We start from the raw sequence: 13,097 nt of genomic DNA on the forward strand, positions 1-13,097 counted from the left end.
GGAATATAAAACTAGGGACGTTTTGCTACAACTGTGCAATGCATTGGCGAGACCATACCCAGGGCACTGTATACAGTTTTGGTCTCCTTACTTAAGGAGGGACATACATGGGGCAGGATTTTTGGGTGGGCGCGATGGACAAGCACAGCTGGAGGGCCAGGGAGCAGCCAAGAAACAGCCTGCTGCCTGCGATCGGCCCCTGACCACGATTTCACGCTGGCTGGCCAATTAATGGCCAGCCAGCGGGACATGTGCGCTGAAACGCTCTGCGCTGCTGGGGTGGGGGTGGGAAGAGTGTGAGTACAAGATTCTGCGCATGCGCGGGGGAGGGCACAAGCTCAGAGCTGCCTCAGGAGCTGAAGATTTTTAAACCACTAAATAAAGTTTTTAACCATCTGGAAAAAAATATATACACAGTGGACCCATTCATCATAACATGTATATTTGAAAAATTCTGCCCAAAATTTTTAAAAAAATGTAATTAAGGGAATCTCATCCCGCCCATGGATGAGGTTTCCTAAAAAATCCAAACGCCTGCCCACCAACCGTAAGGTTGGACAGGCTGCAAAAAATTGCTTTAAATTAATTGATTAATGGCCTTAATAGGCCTCTTAATTGTCGGCAGGCACACTGCCAACTCTCATGTGCACCCACTGACTGAAATATCGTGCGAGTGGGTGATGACGTCGGGCTATTTTACACCCGATTGGGTCAGACTCACACCTGCCTACGGATGGCACAATTCTGTCCTTGCAGTGGAAGCAGTTCAGAGAATGTTTGCTAGGCTGATTCCTGGGACGAAGGGGCTGCCATCTGAGGAAAAGTTGAGCATGTTGGGCCTATACTCATAGGAGCTTAGAAGAATGAGAGGTGATCTTATTGAAACACATAAGAGTTTTAGAGTGCTTGACAGGTTACATTCTGGAAGGATCTTCTCCCCCATAGAGGAACCTGGAACTAAGAGGCACAGTTTTAAAAAAGGGGTCCCTCATTTAAGACGGAGATTAGGAGGAATTTCTTCTCTCAAAGGGCTGTTTTCCTTTGGAATTCTCTTCCACAGACAGCAGTGATGGATGGGTCTTTGAATATATTAAGTCTGTGCTGGACAGATTTTTGACCTACAAGAGTGTCAAGGGTTAAGAGGGGCAGGCAGGAAGTTGCAATCAGACTGCCCACTGAATTGCAGAGCAGGCTCGAGTGGGCCGAATGGCCTATTCATTTTCTTATTTCTTATGATCTTGTGAGTGTTTAACTCTGTATGGTGGTCTGTAGCTCAATCACGCAGTGATGCATGGATGCCATTTGTGGACCCTCCAACGATGTTCAAGGCTGTAAACTGTTGAATGCCTAATGAGTTGCTGATGCTGAACTATCAGTTGGTAGACAAGGTAAGTGAGTTCTGATTCCCTGGAGTCAGCAGCTACTGGTGCCCTCAAACTGCCCCTCTAACCACCTTGTCACAGCTCTTTCTATTGCATCTACTCTTGCTCCTTTTCATGTCTACAGAATGCTTCATCTCCATGCTGCAAGTCACTAATTGTTCATAGGCACCCCAATCCCACCCCTGCCCAGACTGGATGCACCTGTAATGGTGCTTGTCATTTAGAAATTAATAATGTAAGATGCTTTGAGGTGTTTGGTTGAGGCTGCAAATTCACTATTCCACCTTATCATCTTGGGAACCTATAGGACAAGAAGAAGAATGGCTGTTTGAAATGCTAGCAGTAAAACAAGTAATTTTTCACATAGGCAGCCAGTCTGTATGTGTGAAATGCTGTTTATTTCCTCATAACTCTGCCTTTTTTCCCCAGGAACAGTTCTAGTTGTTTAAATATCTGAAGCATACCAAGAGGCACCTTTGGCAAATGATTTATTGTCACCTCAACCCACAATTGGTAATAAAACTCAACTTAGTCCTCAACTTTCCAGGCGAAAGAAATGTGAATGGCTCCTTTGAGGCCACTTCAGGCCCACCTCTTGCGTTACACAAACACAAATTCCTGGATCAAATTTGGCTGAACTCAAAACTGCACCAGTTGAAAAAGCACAATTAGAGAACTTCAAGATCCATCCATGGTCATTGAGTACCTATGGCTAAGAAGAAACATTGGCCTGGATTTTACAGTTAGTGCCGAAGAAATGCTGCTTGCCGCTCACTGTGCTGACAGGCCTTGAAGTTTTCATGGGATTTAGGGCAAGAAACAATAGGACTCTTCAACCAATCAAATTGACAAGTCCTAACTGAGACACACAGCCTGAAAGAGGAAGTACGAAGCAGGAAGCATAAATTAGATTTAAATCATGTACAGAAAGCGAAGAAAAATTGGGGAAGATGGATGGCATTAAGAAAGAATGATAAAAGAGGCAGACAGAAAAAGATAAAAAAAACTTTTCAAAAATTCTCAAAAACATGCTAATTTTTGAAAAAGTGAATTTTCAGGGTTAGAAAGTTGGTTAGGCAGTAATTATTACTTAAGACATATTAAAAATTCACTTACTCCTGAATGCACCAGCCCCCAACCTTTTCTGGTGTTTTTTTGTGGGTAACTAGCAGGCAAATGCCCAAGGTTTGTGCCACTGCATTGATTTCAGTGCTGAATTATCATTGAGGACTGCAAAGTGCACCCTGTGGATGAGCAAGTTACCTCTAGCAGCAACTTCTACTTTTCCCTATTTACACATGTGCAGATGTCAGAAGTTGCTGTTCAACTTAAATTGGTATAATGGCTAAAAGCTATTAGCCTCATTATCATTCTGATTGCAAAATCTGGGCCTATGGGCAGAAGTCTCCAGCTGGTGATGGGGGGGAAATTCGGCGTGATTCCTGCTGGGCGGTGGGCCGGATGAACCCATGTGATTTTCTGCTTTTCAGCTCATTAATTAGCAAGAGGCTTAGAGAATCTTGGGGCAGGGCAGAAAGGGATCCGCCCACCCTGCCGTTACCTCATGGGGCTGAAAGTCCTGACTCCATATTTAAACAGCACCAGAACAGACATTCACTCACTGCAGCCCAGGTGTTGTGTTGGACAGGAAAGCATCTCTGAAGAGATGCAAACCATCTTCACAACAGTTCAGTGAAGCCTCCCTGGGGATTCTCCCCAGGTTGTCCAAGAAAGGCAGGGGGTTCTCTTCCTCGGGGTGGGAGCAGAAGGTTCTCCCACCTGACCATGCTGGACTGAGATGAGGTCACCGGGGAGGTTAGCGCCTGTGGCTCGCAGAGGACCACCCTGCAGTGCAGGAAGCGAATGAATGATCTGCTCCACTCTGCCAGGGTAAGTGAAACTTCTACTCACTGCAAACTCACACTCTCATAAGGGCATCAGGCAGTCTACAGGGATGTCACACATGACATCAGATGAGACATAAACACTGAATGTATGCCAGCCACTTTAAACTCACCAACTCATGTAAGTTTTTGCATAAATGACATCTTAAACCTTTGCTGGGGAGGGATCGGCAGACACAACAGACATGTATGCTTCTAAAATGCTCTTTCATCCATACTGCTAACAGTGAATCCATCTGTCTTTATGCAGGACAAGATTTCGCACAACAAATGGGAGAGATCCAAGACCAAGGGGGGGATCCCGGAGTTGAGGACACTCTCTCCCTATGAGGAACAGGCTGCAGAGTTTGCTGGAGAGTGTAGTATAAGGTTAAAAACAAAAAGCTAAAAGCTACTGCGGATGCTGGAAATCCAAAACAAAAACAGAATTACCTGGAAAAACTCAGCAGGTCTGGCAGCATCGGTGGAGAAGAAATCAGTTAACGTTTCGAGTCTTCATGACTCTTCGGCAGAACTGAAGCATAGTTAGGAGAAAGGTGAAATATAAGCTGGTTTAAGGTGGGGGGGCGGGGGGAGAGAGAAGTTGAGGGTGTGGTGATTGTGGAGATAAGCAAGCAGTGATAGGAGCAGCTAATCAAAAGATGTCACAGACAAAAGGATCAAAGAGGTGTTGAAGGTGGTGATATTGTCTAAGAAAAGTGCTAATTAAGAATGGAAGACAGGACACTCAAGGTACAGCTCTAGTGGGGGTGGGGTGGAAAGACTAACAAAGTTTTAGTTTTAGATTTAAAAATAATGGAAATAGGTGGGAAAAGAAGAATCTATATAAATTATTGAAAAAAAAAGGAGGGGGGAGAAACGGGGCGGGGATGGGGGGAGGGGGAGTTTAAGACCTAAAGTTGTTGAATTCAATATTCAGCCCGGAAGGCTGTAAAGTGCCTAGTCGGAAGATGAGGTGCTGTTCCTCCAGTTTGCGTTGGGCTTCACTGGAACAATGCAGCAAGCCAAGGACAGACATGTGGGCAAGAGAACAGGGTGGAGTGTTAAAATGGCAAGCGACAAGGAGGTTTGGGTCTTTCTTGCGGACAGACCGCAGGTGTTCTGCAAAGCGGTCGCCCAGTTTGCGTTTGGCTCTCCAATGTAGAGGAGACTGGTCTGTCCGCAAGAAAGACCCAAACTCTCTGTCGCTTGCCATTTTAACACTCCACCCTGTTCTCTTGCCACATGTCTGTCCTTGGCTTGCTGCATTGTTCCAGTGAAGCCCAACGCAAACTGGAGGAACAGCACCTCATCTTCCGACTAGGCACTTTACAGCCTTCCGGGCTGAATATTGAATTCAACAACTTTAGATCTTAAACTCCCCCTCCCCCCATCCCCACCCCGTTTCTCCCCCCTCCCTTTTTTTTCAATAATTTATATAGATTCTTCTTTTCCCACCTATTTCCATTATTTTTAAATCTAAAACTAAAACTTTGTTAGTCTTTCCACCCCGCCCCCACTAGAGCTGTACTTTGAGTGTCCTGTCTTCCATTCTTAATTAGCACTTTTCTTAGACAATATCACCACCTTCAACACCTCTTTGATCCTTTTGTCTGTGACATCTTTTGATTATCTGCTCCTATCACTGCTTGCTTATCTCCACAATCACCACACCCTCAACTTCTCTCTCCCCCCGCCCCCCCACCTTAAACCAGCTTATATTTCACCTTTCTCCTAACTATGCTTCAGTTCTGCCGAAGAGTCATGAAGACTCGAAACGTTAACTGATTCCTTCTCCACCGATGCTGCCAGACCTGCTGAGTTTTTCCAGGTAATTCTGTTTTTGTAGTGTAGTATAAGGGCCTGGCACATATAGGGTTAATGTGGGACTGAGTATAGTTCTGTCAACATAGTGATGTAAGAGCGCACATGACTTGTACCCAGGGTCAGCGTGGTGTTGGAAGGAGCCATATGTACAAGCAATCATAGAGACAGCTCCTAACTTGTACCCTTTACTGTATATTTGTAAATAGACCTATTAGCTAATAAAGGCTTACAGTTAGCCTGTATATGACTATAAGGACTTCTTCAAACCTACCATCAAAACTCTGCATAGTGGTACCAGTTTGTGGAAAAACCCAAGACCTCACAGAAAATGCCGAAAAAAATTAAAATACTGGAAGACTGAGAAAAAATTCAACAAAATCACCAAGAGAAAGCTTCAAAGAAAGGTTTGGAAGCTGAGGGCAGAAATTTAAAATTCCTTACTGCAGCAGGAGACTCCATTGAACTTTCTTTGGAAGTCCAGCTTCAAATCCCAGAGTGCAGAGTCAGCAGGATAAGCTGAATCTTTTAAAACTCCAGGCTACAGCAAATCATGAGAAATCTTTAAATAGCTTAGAGGCAGAAGTGCAGCTTGGAAAAAAACCATCACGAAAACCCGATCCCTCAGTGGCATCCGAGCCGGCTCTGAAAACATTTATAAATAATTAATTGAATACTCTGGGAGAATTGCAACTTTTGTGCTAAAGGCAAGAAAAAGCCAGGATTCACCAAAATCGTGACTTTAAACATAAATGTTGAGCAAGAGAGCTCTGCAGGCAGCCTTTCCAGGCAGCCATTGTGGAAAAATGTTTTTCAAGCTAAGCGCGATTGCCATTGTGGCAGAGCCTGCCAAAACTGGCAAGCACGGGAAAGCCCTTTGTCATCTTGAAATTCAGAAAGCCCTTAAAGCAGAACCTTCACTCATAACGATTTAACCATGGATGAGGAATCCATTAGATGGTACAGGCATCTTGTTTTAAAGATTTCCTCCAGAGAGAATAAGTTTTTAAAAAATGGCCCCATCAGCGCAACAGGAGCCCACGGAAACCTGACCAGCGCGGGAAGAACAAAGAAGAAAAAAATTTTTACTGCAGAGCCATATTGAAAAGCAGCAATGTAAAAACAGTAAATTAAAACTACCAGGCCAGTTTAGGCTTACCCAAGGGACAAGCCAGGCCCAAAGTTGAGCATTTTGGAGAAGAGAATTTTTAGATTATAGGAGTACATCAGGATTAAGTCAGAAGTCAGAAAAAGTCCATATAATATCTTACTATACTGGTTTAGTGAACTTGCGCATGAAGTAATCCTAACACAAGGCATTAGTGAATCCTCAACCAGTGTAGATGAATTATTGAAAGCCTTTGGCGAATATTTTAATTTTCAAATTGAGGAGCATTCAGAGCTTTAAAAGAGGCATAGAAAACCCAAGCAAACCTCCAGCAAAGGAAAAAAACCTAAACAAACAACAAGAGGGTGCCAGAGAGGCAGGGAACTTTCCAGGAGTCCCAAAGATATATCTTTTTGGAGACCTTGATATATTTCCAGAACTGCAACAGCAGCTGGCAGTGAATGACAAGGACAAAGCCCTGTTGCAGGCAGGGCAAGAAAAAGCAGAAGTACAATTAGAAAATTTTCATGTCAAAGCTAAACTGGAAGATTTAAAATGCAAGATTCAAGCTGAGTATATACCTTTGAAAACACATGACACACTAAAGGCTTTAATGAACCAAACTGTTTGAGATTTGAATAAACACATTTCTGAGGTGTCACAAAGGCACCAGGAGGAAATTATGACACTGAATTCTGTGGTTGGCAAATCAAAAAGCGGGAGCTGGAAAAACTCAACTAGACGTACAGCCAGGCACAACATCAGGCAGAAAGGTACTCAAAGAAGTTTCTGCCTTGAAACACTCTTTGAAGAACATGAGGAGTTGAAAAGGAAGTTGAATGCTACTTTAGAAAAAGCTGCATTGCAGCTATCAGTTGTGACAAAGCAATACAATGAAGTGCAGATTGAAAAGACAGGAGGTGAGCAAGAAAGCAAACAGTTGAAAGAACAGTTAATTGTCCCTTGAGATTAAATTCAAAAACAGTACACAACCCTTCAGAAGCAGGAAGGAATAAAGACGAGTTTGAACAGCAGAATGGCTGAAAAGCAAAACAAACTCATTGAGACTCAGTTTAATCACAAGAAAACTCATGACAAAGTAATTGAGATTTAGAACGCAAAGGAAAGCCTGTTTAAGGATCTTCACATGCTACAAAGATCCCTTAGGTCAAGGTTTGTTCCTTTGGAAAACTATGAAGTGAAACAATATGAATTTAAAGCCACACTGAAAGAACTGAAGAACCAGTTGGCAGAGAATGCTCAAGAATGTTTTATATTCTGGAAGGACGCCAAGAAATACAAGAATGAAACTGCTGGATTGAAGAAAGTAGTTGGACATCTGAAAGGAAACTTGGAAAAACATTGTATTTGCAAAGATATAAATGAAGAAATGAAAACCAACAACCTAGAATAGCAAGTGAGGTAGAAGTTCTCAAAAAAGATTGTTATGTCTCAAAAACAACTGGCAGAGGTGCAATTACAGAATGTGAACTTGAAGGGCAACACAGAGGATTTGTACTCTGCTAAAGAAAAACTGATCACTGTAGAGAATCAACTTTCACGTACGAAAAATGAGTTTGTTAAGGAAAAATGAGAACTGACTTCTCACTTTAAATTTGCTTTCTGCAGGTTTTACCTCTTTAAATTTGAAGCTTGGAGCCTTTCTCTCTGCCCCTCACTCTTAACCTTATTTAACAGGATCTTTTTCAGGTTCCTGAACTTCCTTTGACTAGAAGGTCTGCTTGGGACTTTCTCCTGTTCCACTCCCCTGGATTTTCTAGGACCTTCTTGTTTAGCTTGGGACTGGCTATCCATCTCCTTTGCTCCAATCTCTCCTGGCTGCTACTTTCAAAGCCAACTGAACTCAAACAGCTTCCAAATCAAACTGCCGTTTCTAGTTTCTTCTGTGTATGTGTCGATGGGAAGGGCCCATCTCTCTGGACCCCTGTTGCTAGGCAACAGTCCAGTTTCTCTACTCTTGTTTGTTTTACTTAGCTGCAACAGTCATAAAGCTGCCATCAGACATGCAGGCATATTTTAAAGTGAAGCTAAAACTCAATTTGACCCTTAATGCACAAATGCAAAAATACAAATCAAACTTAAACATTAAAGCAAAAACTCATTCCTAACTCCTACAAATAAAATATAACTTACTTAAACTATTTCTATTTCCTAACAGTCCTCAGGCTGATGGTCTTCCTGGAGCTCTACCAATTGGCGACAGGCCCTTCTTCTCCTCATTCTAACCAAAGTTATCAACAAGGCAGCATTGCCTGCAGCCTGCGTTCTCCACTCCTTCTTGTATCTGTGAACGGATACAATTGAGCAATCAATGGTAGTTCCCTTTGAATGGTCTCCCTCCATATATAAGGCTGGAATCCAGTCTCTAGCCCTTGACCTGCCCTCAGTCTGTACTTGGCATTCCAAGGCCACCCCTTTCAGGATGGTAACATCTTGGAGGACAACAGCTGGCTGATCATCCCCTCAGACGTGACTGCGGATTCACAATGAGAGTCTTCATTAGGCTCAATAGACCCATGTGCTATAACACTCAGTCAGGCCACTGTTAGTTGCCCTTCAGTATCCTTGACAATAATGACTGACATCCAATCCTTACACTTATGTCATGATTATATGCATGGTGCCTTGAATGCCATGACCAGTACACTGGGAACATTGAGGCTTGAGGGTCCATGCTGCCCTAGCGCAGCAACTGTGGCCATTAATTGTTTGACTCCCCCCATCCATTCTCATATGGCTTTGCAAGGATCAGGTGCCAATTCAGGCCAAATGCACTGCAGCACCTAAACTTAATGGATTCTCACCTGAATGTGCAACATTTGTAAAGAGATAAGCTCATTCATTGTGCATTAGACTCTCCAGTCCAGCACTCAGCTGAGACATACTATCCACAGTTTGAGCAGGAAATTTATAGGGTGCCCCTTCAATTGGTCCAAAATTGTTTTGCTGAAATCCTCTCACATACCCAGAGACTCCTTCCCTATCAATTTTTCTAGCTTGTTTTTCAAACTGCATCATTCTTTGGTGATTGCAAAAATATTGCTCTTAACTTTTGTAAGTGAGATCAGCTTCCAACCTCTCCTGTCACCCACCACATTCCTCCAATCCGCCTCCACACTCACCGCCTCCTAATTCCCATTCCTCCTATTACTATGCAGCCTCCCCCATTACCCTTGACCACATCATTGTTCATGTAGATATTCCTGTTCTACCCCTGAGCCCTTTAATGTCGACGTCTCCATGCGCCAGGCAGAGTCAACATGGTTTTGTGAAAGGGAAATCACATTTAACCAAGTTATTGGATATTGTTGAAAAAAGAGACATGTCTAATTCTTTCATTTTGCACTCATCAGGACATTCGCAAGACTACCATTATAAGGGGGAAAACAACAACTTATACTGTATGTGAAGACAGTGCTGATTGGTTGGCAATTGGTGTTGCCATGGAGAATGCACTACTGATGGTGACTGACAGTTAACTGCCATGAATTGTTTGAAATATAAACAGGCAGCATGACCCTGATTGGGCAAGGCACTGCCCTGAGGAATGAGTCAGCGAATGGTTGTCACTTATTTTGTTTAGCTGAAACAGGTGAAATGCATGTACATGTCTTCCTGTCTGCAAAGAACAGGACCCTGTGTATTAATATAGGTAGCTTCCAGCACACGTAAATGCACCACATTGCAAGCCTGACTGACAATCTTAAATTGGTTGTCAGCATAATTCTTAGCACATTGAGGATTATTTGGAAAATGTTCTCCAACCGCAGAATCCCATCTAATGTTGGACAATGTGTTTTGAGTTTTGCAAGCACGGGCTGGTTGGGTACAGTCTGGTTGTGAACAGTGGCTGGGACATGCTATATGATACGATGCAGGATGTTTGGCCTACATACCTAGCATCACATTGGCATTGAAATTCATACACCACATTATTCACTTGTAGGATAGGCAAAACATCTTTTTGGCTTGATGGGAGCATCCAGTTAGTGGTGAAAAGCACTCGTGTTGCTACTGTATAGTAGCAGCGTGAAACAGCTATTGCTCAAATGTTTGAGATACCTTGCCTTTTCAGGGTAATCTGAGGTAGACTGGGTACTTTCAGGGCCGAAAATGACAGACTTAGGCCCTTTTATGAGTTTGCAAGATATACTGTGCGCAATGACCTGATCAAGGTAGCCACTATTCCGCAGGATGCCTTTGATCCCCCTATTTCAGCATCAAGCTTTACATGGTGAGCAAATCGCTCGGGCCCCATTTACAAGGTTGCTGATAAGACCAATTTAACAGCGTGTGGAACTGTAAGAATCCCAACGTGCATATTGATCAGTGAAGGTAGGCTTGTGGTAGACCATGGTAGAGAACCACTTGGCAGATTCCTCAACTAGTACATCAAGGGAGGGGAGTTCATTTTACTGCTCCATTTCAAAGGTGAATTTGAGCACAGGATGAAGCCCATTAAGACATGTAAAGAAATTGTTACATGCAGCTGCGGATTTAAATATAACAAACGTATAATCCACATATCGGAAATATGTGAGGGATAGGAAGTTTCGTGTCATTCCATCAAAGACACCTTTCTCATGGAACCCAACAAAGATGGAGCTGGGCCAAGAGGGGATCCCATGGTAACACCATCAATTTGGGCATTTTTGATAAGTTCATAAGTTCAGTGAATATTGATTCACGCAATGGTGGCAGGTCTAGATCGCCATGGTATAATGCTGCAGTGCAAACATCTATGGCTTCCTTAAGTGAGATATTGGTGAATAGGCTAGCAATGTCAAATGAGCACATGGACACAGCATTGCTATCGATATGCAAGTCCTCTATGGCCTTCGCAAATGTGAAGGATTCCTTCACTGTGTATATGGAAAACTTGGTCAAAACTGGTTGTAAAAATTCACCCAGCCATTTAGCCAATTCATGTTGTTCAGACCCGGTCATTGATAAGCTGGGGCATAGAGGGACGACACTTTTGTGTGTCTTGGCCATCCTATACATACATTGCAGACGTAGCAAACTGTGAGGACGAACCCTGCCATATATATCACACGGTAAATAATCGCTCTTACACAAGTCCAGCAAGTTACTTTCAAGCAAGGCTGTCTGGTCATGTTGAGCGGCAGGTTCAAAGGATACAAATTTGGACCTGTCATTAAGAATGGCGTGCATTTTGGTCACACTTGTTAAGGATGATTATTCCTGTCCCTTTGTCAGGTTTACTGATGTGCATGTCCAGGTTGGTCTTAAGGCCTCACAACGCTATAAGACATTCACGTTGCATGTGAAAGTCGGACAGGTCATTCAGAATCCTGTAATATGCGTGCGCTAGATCATTTATTGGAGTTCTTTGAAGTAGTAACAGGTGCTGTGGATAAATTCAATGGATGTATTGTACTTCGATTTTCAGAAGGTATTTGATAAGGTGTCTCATCAAAGGTTATTGCAGAAAATAAAAGCTCATGGTGTAGGGGGTAACATATTGTCATCGATAGAAAATTGGCTAGCTAACAGGAAACAGAGAGAAGGCATAAATGGGTCATTTTCTGGTTGGCAGGATGTGACGAGTGGTGTGCCACAGGGATCAGTGCTGGAGCCTCAACTTTTTACAATTTATATAAATTATTTGGATGAAGGCATTGATGGTATGGTTGCTAAATTTGCTGATGACACAAAGATAAGAAGGAAAGTAAGTTCTGAGGACATAAGGAGGCTACTAAAGGATATAGATAGGTTAGCTGAGTGGGCAAAGACCTGGCAAATGGAGTATAATATGGGAAAACATGAGGTTGCCCATATGGCTAGACAAATAAGGAAGAAGCATGTTATCTAAAAGGTGAGAGATTGCAGAGCTCTGAGATGCAAAGGGGTCTGGGTGTTCTCGTGCATGAATTGCAAAAGGTTAGTACGCAGATACAGCAAGTAATTAGGAAAGCTCAGAGAATATTATTATTTATTGCAAAGGGAATAGAATTCAAGAGCAGGGAGGCTATTCTTCAGTTATACAGGACATTGGTAAGACCACATCTGGAGTACTGTGTACAGTATTGGTCTCCTAATTTAAAGAATGATGTAAATGAGAAGGTTTACAAGATTAATACCTGGAATGGGTGGGTTGTCTTATGAGGCAAAGTTGGACAGGCTAGGCTTTTATCCACTGGAGTTCAGAAGAGTAAGAGTGACTTGCTTGAAGCTTATAAGATCCTGAGGGAACTTGACAATGTGGATGTGGAAATGATGTTTCCTTTTGTGGGAGAATCTAGAATTAGGGGCCAATGTTTAAAATTAAGGGGTCGCTCAATTAAGGCAGAGATGAAAAAAAAAATTCTTTCACAGGGTTGTGAGACTTTGGAATTCTCTTCCTCAAAAGGTGGATTGAGTCAGAGTCTTTGAATATCTTTAAGTCAGAAGTAGGTAGATTCTTTTTTTTAATTCATTCACGGGATGTGGGCTTCGCTGGCTGGGCCAGCATTTATTGCCCATCCCAGTTGCCCTTGAGAAGGTGGTGGTGAGCTGCCTTCTTGAACTGCTGCAGTCCATGTGGTGTAGGTACACCCACAGTGCTGTTAGGAAGGGTTTTGATCCAGCAACAGTGAAGGAACAGCGATATATTTCCAAGTCAGGATGGTGAGTGACTTGGAGGGGGGGAACTTCCAGGTGGTGGTGTTCCCATCTATCTATTGATAATGAAGGGGGTGAAAAGTTCTCAAGGCTAGGCAGGAATGTGAAGTTGAAGCTAAAATTAGATCAGCCATGATCTTATTAAATGGCAGGGCAGGCTCAAGTGGCCAAGAGGTCTAATCCTGCTCCTAATTCATATATTTGTATATTTGTTGATCTGGCCCCTCCCCTTCTTGAGGCCACATGCACCCTTAC

The sequence above is a fragment of the Cetorhinus maximus genome, chromosome 1 (assembly GCF_964194155.1).
Source record: "Cetorhinus maximus chromosome 1, sCetMax3.hap1.1, whole genome shotgun sequence".
Lineage (NCBI taxonomy): Eukaryota > Metazoa > Chordata > Chondrichthyes > Lamniformes > Cetorhinidae > Cetorhinus > Cetorhinus maximus.